The sequence below is a fragment of the Notechis scutatus genome, chromosome 3 (genome assembly GCF_049901735.1).
Source record: "Notechis scutatus isolate UNSWTSFEM ecotype Mainland chromosome 3, rNotScu1.2, whole genome shotgun sequence".
Classification (NCBI taxonomy): domain Eukaryota; kingdom Metazoa; phylum Chordata; class Lepidosauria; order Squamata; family Elapidae; genus Notechis; species Notechis scutatus.
Window position 1 is genome coordinate 39,849,577 of NC_142011.1, and position 10,564 is coordinate 39,860,140.

The window sequence follows — 10,564 nt, forward strand, 5'->3', positions numbered from 1 at the left end:
ATTTCTGTTAGGTAAGACATTTGTTACGTGAGTTTTAACCCATTTTATGACCTTTTTTGCCACAGTTGTTAAGTGAATCTGCAGTTGATAAATGAGTAACAAGGTTGTTAAGTGAATCTGCCTTCCCCATTGACTTGGCTTGTGAGAAGGTTGCAAAAGGGGATTACATGACTCTGGGACACTGCAACCATCATAAATATGAACCAGTTGCCAGTTTTTAAATTTTGATCATGTGACCATGGGGATGATGCAACATTGTAAGTGTGAAAAATGGTTATAAGTCACTTTTTCAGTGCCATGGTAACTTTGAGCATCACTAAATGGACTGTTGTAAATCAAGGACTACCGATACATACATACATACATACATACATACATACATACATACATACATACATACATACACACACACACACATATTCATACACATGCACACACATTCAAATCCAACTACTGTAACATAATCAGTAAGTCATTATTAAAACAAGCCTGCAGGCTTAGCACAATGTGTGAAGTCAGGCTATGTCTTACTTGCTCTTATATATCAAAACATGGAAAGTAGATTACTAGTCTGTTCATTCAAATTCCTTCAATCCTTCTGAAGCTGCGGAAAGTTGACAGCCTTTATTTCTTTTCTTGTGGAAAGAATTTCAAAGAATTGAATCTCCCCTGAGATTCCCAATCTGAGCCTGATTATATTATTAAATTCTGTGTGTCAAGATTTTTTCTCTGACTGGGGAATTTGGGAAGGATTTGTGGAATGTGGGTGAGCATTTGCATCTATGAAAAGGTCCCCTGAACATATTATAATGTGGTTGTAATAAATACATTCAGGTTAAACAGAGCCATCTGTACACAGATCACTCTAAATCTTTTTTTCAGGTCATGTGAATTTTCAAAGGAGCTTTAGTCTGAAGCAAAACCACAGATGCCACATTAGAAGTTCATTTGGCTGAAGAACTTCTGCTCAGATAGATTTTTCTCCCCTAGAAAGAATAACTTTGAAACGCAGATTTGGGCTTTGAATTTTAAACATCTGCTTGTAAACACCAACTGGAATATTGGAGAGCATAATCTATAGCAAATGTTTCATCCAAGCTGTCTTCAAAGGATAATTTAATGGACGCATTTTGAAATACTGCACTAGGGGCTGCGGCATATCAGAACTGCCATGAATTTCAAGTAATGCCCAGCAGATGTTTCAAAGATTAAGGTGTGAATTCCTCCCAATTAGGTAAAAAGATTACCAAGCAGAGAACATCGGACTCTCAAAGGTGAAGAACTGTTGGGCAGGTGACCTAATAAAGTCAATAGTGAGCAAAATCACACACTTTGATCATGGGGGAGGGGGAGCACTGTATTTACTTTTATTAGGTTAACAAATAGGAGTTAGATTTCTTTTTCTAAGATTTTACTTCCCAAAATGGAAGATAAACAATTATGTGTTTGTTTGTTTTACAGGCTTCCCTGGGTGAGTAGGGCATATGCAGAACATATATTGTGTCAAATTATGGGATGGCAGGGTTTGGGTCATGACATTGCAATACATGTTTCATCTTTTTTTTTTTAATCATCATATAGTGGTTTGTAATTTCTGCAGCAATATATTATCCATTGCTGGCTTGCTGGACCTCTAACAAAATGAGATGTTTGACTGGAGATGTTTGACTGCCTGTGTGACTGGAAGGGATAAAATTAAAAAATGAGATCATAAGAGAAAGAATTAGAGTAGAAACAATCTTAAACAACATACAAAAAACAGCAAGTTAAGTAGTTTGCTCACTGGGAGAGAATGTCCTGAGATTCTATACTATAAAGTAGTGGTTGCCAACTGGTGGGCCGCAGCCGACTGGTGGTCTGTGAGAAAATTTTGGTGGTCTGCTGCAGAGAAATGCCAAAGCCTCCCCCCAAAGCAATTAATCCAGGCTGTGCGGGAACACAAGGCTGCACCACCCACATGGCCTGCCCACTTGCTGGCCCCCACCCTTCGGCACATACCTGCAAAAAGCAGCGCAGCCTTCCCCAGCCAGGATGAGGTAATGGTGGTGTTGCAGCAAGAGGGGGTTGCCAGCACAGACGGGATGAAGCGTCGATGGAGATGGCCGGAAGGTGCAGGAGCACCGCACTACTTGCATTTGCGCAGCACTCCAGCACCTTCCACTCGCCTCTCCTGGCCTGGCCTCTTCCTCGATGGCTGCAGGGTGTAGGGATGGCCCGGGGTAGGAAAAGTACCAGCTAGTGGTGGTGGGACGGGGCGGAGTGAGCAAGTCTGTGCTCACCATCCAGTTCAGAGGTCCAGAATGGGGCATCAGTGGCGGTGTCAGTTTGCTTATCCCTCTTGGTGCTCTGCTCTGCTCTGCTGCCCCCCCTCCCACATGGCCCCAGCCATTGCTGCCTGGGGAAAGCTCAGGAAAAGTGAGCAGAAACATAGGTCTCGCTGGGGCAAAAGAGCTGATGTTGAGGAAAGCACAGGCAAGAGAAGGCAGAAGCTGCCGCCTTTGAAAAGCACCGCTTTCTGTTGCCTGTGCCTTCCAATCTCCACCCTTTTGCCCCAGTGAGAGCTATGTTTCTGCTCACTTTCTTTTCCTGTGGGGGGGGGGGGGTGCAGCAGAGACGTCAGGGCTGCTCTCCCCCCTCAGCAAGCCAGGCCTGGAGGAAGGCGAAGAATTGTGGGCGAGCTCCGGAGATATGCATGTTGGAAATGCCTACGCTCATTTCCAGCATGCTCTCTTCTTCCCCGAAGTTGGATTGAGTGGGGGGAAGGAAGCAGGGGGAAGGGAAGGAGGGAAGGATAAGCCTGGCTGGCTTTCCTTTGGCATGGGGCAGGAGGGAGAGATCAAATGCCCAGACCAAAAGAGCACTGAGGAAGATGGTCTCCTAATAGCCAGCCTGTTTGTGCAGGCGAGAGCTCGAACTTTTCTGGGCTCAACCCCCTTCCTTTGGCCTGCTTGGAAGCGGTGGGAGAAACCTGGAGCTTAGCCTCAGGGAGTTCTCTTCTTATGCAGAGGCCGTAGGGGGAGGTGTTGCCTAGTTATTAGGAGCCCATCTTCCTCGGTGCTTCCAGACTGGCCCTCCTTCCCTCCCCCAACTCCAGGCAGCCACACCTGTCAAAGGAGGGAGAGGTTTTCTCTGACTTGGGGGAGATATGAGATGACAGGAGACCAGATTGGGGGGGGGGGCTCTGCTTTTCTTCCGTTTGAGGGGGAGATGGTTCCTCCCAGTCCAGACCTTCCCAGTCTCCAGGCATCATGTGGGTTCTTTTGAATCCCAACAGTACTAAATCATCTTTCCCCCAAAAGTTATGATTAAGTATTTACGATTTTATTATAATTAGAAGCATTTTTATATATTTTTTTAAAAATATATTCATATATTTATAAAATATTAATTTTAATTCTAATATAATAATATTTTTGATATTAAATATATTATCTTTTTTTTAAAAAAAAACGTATTAGTGGTCCTCGGGATTTAAAAGTATGAGTTTGGTGGTCCCTGAGGTCCAAAAGGTTGGTGACCCCTGCTATAAAAGGCATATACGAAAAAGAAGAGAAGGCCAAAGAACACGAGGGAGATCAAGAAAAAGATGGATTGACATCAAAGACATGCTACAACAGAATCAAACAAATATGGTTGAGGCTGCCGAAACTACAAGAACCAGAACTTTGTATCTTTCTTGACACCTAAGGAGCAGGGGAAGGAGGGGGAGGAGGGGAGGGGGCAGGGAGAGGGGGCATTACACTTTATTACAAGCTTCAAGAGGGGAAAGAAAGGCCTTTCCCCACAACTAAAACTGAAATCTAATTTCAAACCAAGCTTTATTTTTCTCAAGCCTGTTATTTTTTGTTTTAAATCATCATGAATAATAAAGCATTACTGGAAGCTTTGAAGTTTGCATATTAGTTTGTAAATCTTCAGTTGGCCATCAAAGTATTGCCTTAATGTAAATTTTAGATTTTTATCAATGGGACTTTGGGAAGCAATGCAGGATTGCCACCAAGTTTAATTAGTGTTTCTACATGAGCACTGTGAAATTTGCCCAGTGATACTCCCACATGAATAAAAATGACACACTGGTAAATAAGGTTTATTTCCAGTGGCCACTTGTATGAACTCGATGCAGTGACTATTATGAGTTTGAATGAAGATAAGAGGATTTAATATTAAAAAATTAAAACAAATTATTAGTTTCCTAATTTCACTAGGAAATTGTATTGTTTTCTGGAAAATAAATAATGGATATTTGAGAGAGAGTTGTTTACCACATGCACTTGTGATTAATTTGTGATTGGAAAAAATCATATGCGAACAGACTCACTGTATTATTATCTGGCAATTTGCATGTTTAAATGTTTTAATATTTGACTTGGTGCATTCCTAAAGATGTTTACTTGGACAAGAAACCTACTATTAATTTGTCCTATTATTTCCATGAACTTGTAGATTTAGTTTTGTTGGCTGGGTTTACGGAGACCAGACGAAACCGTGAACTTCAGCTTTTTCACAAGCAAACAGAGACAAAACCCCGGTAGCATCCTAGGAGCTGCTATCCGTACCATGGTAGGGCGTTGGGGTTGTCTTGGGCCCCAACAGCCAACAGGCTCGGATAACATCATCCATTGGAATAGGAAGGCGGACGATCCGCTTGCAAATGAACTTTAAAAACATTTCTTAGTCAACAGTTTTCACACAAAGAATTGACTCAAGATCATTTATTAGAAAGTTATACAATCTAACAGGTTGCTGTTTATTCAACAATCCCAGTAATAAGTTGCATTGATATATCTTCTTTCCCCAAATCCTATCACAATTTTTGCAAGCATTAATGAATGACTTTTCATAATTTACAGATGAGTCTGCTTTGTTTTGTTTAAATTTCTAAGGGATTAACAGAAGTATTGTAGTATTGTTGGACAGATGTCTATTACCTGATGGGAAAAGTTTTCCACGTCTATGTAAAGTAACTTTGATCAAAAAGATTTTGCTGTTCTAAAGATAAATTTTGTCTGGGGGGGTTCTGTTTGCATTTTCCCACTCTTAAAATCCTACTTAAAAGCATCCAAGCTATAAATTCTACAATTTCAAATAATCCTTTGAAAAGTTATTTTGAACTGCTTTCTATATTTATTTTGGTGAAAGAAACAATGACAAGACAAAACCCAGCTGAGTTTTGGACCAAACAGAGCCGTTAGTGTCATAGGATCTATATGCCAACTTTAAGAAAGTCTAGGGCAGGATTAAGGGTTATGTTACCAGAGTAATAAGGTGATGTAGGAAATCCCCAAAAAGAATGAACATAGATTTGATTTAAATTTAAACAGAATTAAAATCACATTAATTCAAGTTAATATAATTATTCTCACATATAGTAAGATCAGGTTGACTGAAATAATATTTTCAATTAAATCAGACTCCTAAGAACTTGTATATATATACATGAGCTCTATTTTATGAATGATATAACAGTAAACATTCTATTATTAATAGTTGTCATTTATTTCCAGAGAAATGGTTTAATTTATAAAGTGATAACATTCTATCATTGTTTTATTTGATATGAAAATTAAATTATTAAAATTATTATTAAAAGCACTTGGTAAATTTGTTTTTCACCCAGTCCTATTCCCAATAAAATAATTAATTTAATTCACATGGTGAGTTCCTCCAAGTCAATTACCATTTTCGGGAGTCATAGTATTGGGAAATCTGTCACCCTCTGCTGCTGAAATCAAAAAGAAGCTATGTTTTCTTGAGTTGTTGCAATGTGACCTGATGTTTTTCATATCTTTGTTTACTATGTACAGCTGCAAAATTGTGACAGTTTTATCACCCTTGTTGTCTTATCTGTCATATGTGTCTGCTTGCAATAAATAGTGGTCACCAATCTTCACGCTGAATCTTCAATGCTATCTTCATTTTCCTATATGGATCCTTCATACATAAGAATGCTTGCACTGATCCTTGTTTTACCCCTGTGCATTTTTCTTGAATTGCTATACTGATTGCAATGGTGAATTTAATTATAGATATATTTTTTTAGAAAGACATTGTGTTTTTCCTTTTCTTTTTTTACATTTCATTTTTAGGAGGAACAGTGCATTTTAATACATACTCTGAATCTTAATAATAATTCAAAAATAATTCAAACTGCTCTTCTATGAGATGATATTTTCAGCTTCTGCCTCACAAGAGCAGGAAAACTAGTAGGAGAAATTGTAGAGAATTTCCTTGGGGCTAGCTAGAAATAGTAATGAGAAAGAAGATCTTCATTATAATGAGAAGCACACCAAGCAAGGACTGCTAGATGTATTTCACCCTAACACATAAAAGACACAAAGGACAGAATTTTATACATAAATCAGTTTAATAGATTACAGATCTCCTTCCCTTAATCCAAATTAATGAGCATCACTAAGATTGCATATCTTTCTGTTAACATTTCTTTTTTATAACACTCCTCCAAAAGGATGGATGGAAGGAAGGAAGGAAGAGAGGGAGGGAGCTCTCTGCATCCAATGAAAGAAATATTCTGTGGCTGAGCTTCATTTGTATTTTATTATTGTCTCAATTATAAAAACTGCTCCATTTAATTCACCAATAAAGTGGAAAGTAGAGTGAATATGGAGCTTAAGCCTTGACTTAATACAACACCTGGAAAATCATGACCCCCTGACCTTAAATGTATTGTTTCATTAGTCTGGGTCATTGCCCAGCTATTATACTTCTCAGCACACACAAAAGGACATCCCATAATCTGTGAATGGTTTCCCAGCCCCCCTTTTAAAATATTTTATCTCACACTTTTTACTCTAATTAAGGAGTCCCCTAAGAAATCAGTGAGTTTGTATTTTCTGTCTTAAAGAACAGGGAGGAAAATGAGGTAGCATCATTTGTCTCTCTCACTATCCAATATATTGTACTTCACTTCATGATATATCCTGCACGAAAAGTTTTTGATACATCAATTAAAAATCTATAATTAAATAGTTATTATAAGAGCCGCAATGGCACAGTAGTTAGAATGTAGGCTACTTCTGCTGACTGCCAGCTGCCTGCAATTTGGCAGTTTGAATCTTACCATGTTCAAGTTTGACTCAGTCTTCCATCCTTCCAAGGTCGGTAAAATGAGGGCCCAGATGATTGGGGGCAATATGCTTACTCTGTAAACTGCTTAGACAGGGCTGTAAAGCATTGTGAAGTGGTATATAAGTCTAAATGCTATTGCTATTGCTATATTAACTAGACTATTAGAGCTTTGTGTCAATTGTTTAAGTCACATTCCTGATGTTTAGGATTAGCATGTATTAAAAACTGCACATTGTACAAGAACTGGAGAGGCCTTTGATCTGATCCAGCAGAGCAATTAGATGCCTTTTTGCTAAAAGCAAGAAAAATCTGTCTATATTTCATTGATTTCTTCCAGACTCTTGGGTTTTCCTTAACTAGAATTTAGAATGCACATAGTCCTAAACAAGCTCCTAACATTGCACCCATAATTACTAATGTGAGAGGAAGGAAGGACTGTTTAAGATCTTGTGTTACATTATGGTAGCTATCTTCCATGTGTAAGGATAACTGTTTTTGCCATTTTGCCAAAAACAATTAGAGCAATTTAAAATGAGATAATTAAATTCCATATTAACCAGAGAATCCTAGATTATATTCCATGTGATACCCATAATTCGGTTCTGTCTCTGCTATTAATTGTTCCAGTGCAGGCTAGCCAACTCCCGTAAGTGTATATTCAAATCAGTAAATATTTGTTCTGTGAATATGCTTTAATGGTGAGAAAGAACAATCAGTGAAATGTGCTCTCCAGCCCAGTAATATATGAATGTAATATTAGCAGTCAATCTTGATACATTGTTGTTAATATAACTAGAATTCTTATCTGAGCAGATAATGATCTTTCACTAATCATGGAGAATGTTAGCCTGTGGATTCTTAAGATAATTGTCTCTTTAATTAATGGTAGATCAGATAGCGGTATTACTCTGCTTGTCTGATCGATTAGAAGAGGAATGTAACTTTCAAGCATATAATGCCAAAGGCTCTTTATCCATATTATACAGGGAAGAAAAGCAAGGAGAGAGAAACCTATAAAGAAACCAATCCCTCAGGGAAAGGGAATTTATTCTCACTAGTGATTCTGACAAGGTGGCAAGCTAGCCAATGATCAGTTGTACTGGACACCCAGCAAGGAATTTATGGCTTCAGAATAACGAAAAAGAGTAAATGTAAACTGAAAGAATTGCTGCAAGTGAAAAGTCTACACCTAGACTCAGTTTCCTTTCCTGCTTAATATGGCTCCAAACTTTATTAAGCTTTCCTGCTTAAGGCTCCAAGTTCACCCTACAGCTTAACTCATCATTTCCTTACTTCATGGCCTTAAGATAAGTTAGATTTCAATTCCTATAAACCCAACAATGATAATACTGTTTGGAGGTAATAGACATTAAGGTCCAGTTCATTTGTAAGATGCTAATGGAGAAAAGGCTAGTGGAAGAAAAAAAAGTAGGTAAAACCATGGAAATCATGGAAGCTTCATATTTGACATTCATTATACTTAAAGAGAATAGTAACCTGACATGTCTGGTCATAAAAATGTGTAGTGCTTTCTATTTCCCTGCTCCTTCTTTAAAGAGGTTTGCAAAATTCTATATACTGCATAACAATATGCTTTGGCATTTTTAATGATTTTTGTTTGTCTTGCAAACCCAGTAAATTGTGTTATTGGGAAAAATCATTGTTAACCATGTGTATGCTGCACATATGCTCTTATTCCATGGATAGGAATAACCAAATCTAATGAAATTGTCAACTGTAGGTTTAGGGTAGACTCTTCATAGATTAGGCCTGGAAATGGTGCCCTTAGGCAGAATCGATTGGCAGATTAACTTAAATAGATCTAGCAAATCTTGTCCTCTACTGAAGAACACAAAGTTACTCAAATTCTGTTTTAATAAAAAGAATAACATGAACACTATACCATTGATTCTAAGTAATATGAATAAAATCACTAGCGATTATTAATTCTTTTGCAGTTTTCTCCCCATCAAAAAACTGTAAATATAGCCATCAGTATTTTGATCACCTCGTTGGAACCCAAACAAATGGAGGCTAGTGACCTCAAAGTTGGGAAATGACTGCTTTCCTTTGGCAAAGAATTCTAAAATTGGAGGGAAGAGGAGGGAGGAAATGCTTTATCAATTTTCCATGAAAACAAGTTGTAAATGTTTATGTGATAAGAAAGAGCATCTCTTATAGATCTTCTAAAAATCCGGAAAAACTGTCATGGGAAAGTTATTTTTTTGTCACAGCTGTTCTTACCCATCCTTCTTGTTTTTAAGAGTCTGAGGACATGTTTTAAGAATGATGGTTATTATTCATTTCAATGTATAACTTTCCATTCTATCATAGAAGATGATAGTGACCTCAATTATAATATATTGTTTTATATATATATATATATATATGTTTTATATATATATATATATGGCATTCGGCTTTGTTCGGGTATTTTCCCACGTCATTGTAGTTGTTCTTTTAAAGTTGTAGCAACGTTTCAGCAGAATCTCATCTGCCATCATCAGGCTTCTGTATAGTGTTCGTCTGTGAGTCAGACTTTTACAGTGGTTTCAGATTTAAATTTGGGGCAGCCTATTGCTGTGCCAGAATGGTTTTTTCTTCATCCTGATTGGTTGAGAGTCTTGGTCTGTGTTTATTGGTCTTGGAGTTTGCTGTGTTCTGCTTGATTGGTGTTTCTAATATCTTCTGTCTGTTTTTTTTTGGCTCTTTTTGTATCTTGATTGGCTGGCAACATTGTGTTACTTTATTGGAGGCCTTTAGTGCAGCTTGGCTCCGGGTAAATGGACGGCTATCATTAGTTAGGAAGCTAGGTTTCATCTGGGTGCCTGGTTGGGGTGTGTTTGAGCTGGAGGTATCAGGGGGAATCTGTTTCTGCCCAGGTGTTTGCCTGGCTTGTGGTGTGGAGATTTTTTTGTTTGTGAGTGCAGGCTTCCAAATGATTGACAGTCTGGTGGAATCATCTCTTCTGTTCATGCTTTCTGGTCTTTTTTCAATCTCTATGGCTTCTCTGATGATTCTGTGGCTGGGGTTTTCTATAGTGGCTAGGGTTTTGGTGCCATTGAAGTTGATGCTATGACCTGTGGCTTCCATGTGTTGGACTAGTGAGGAAGTGTGTTCCAGCTTTTTGATTGCATTTTTGTGTTCATCCAGGCGGGTACTTATTCTTCTATTGGTCTGTCCAATGTATGTGGCCGGGCATGATGCACAGGGGACTTCGTATATGCCTTGGTTTTCCAGGTCAATTTTATCTTTGGGGTTTCTGAGGATGGCTGCTATTTTTCTGTCTGTTTTGAAGGCAGTCTTGATGTGGTGTCTGTGTAGTATCTTACTAATGTTGTCTGTAGTGCCTCTTATGTAGGGCAGGACAGCTGTTCCATAGGTCTGTTCATCTTCTGGGTCTCTATTATGTCTCAGTGTGTTTTTGTGGATCAAGCTGGTGATTTTGCTTTTGTAGAAGCCGTTGGCTGTCAGTACT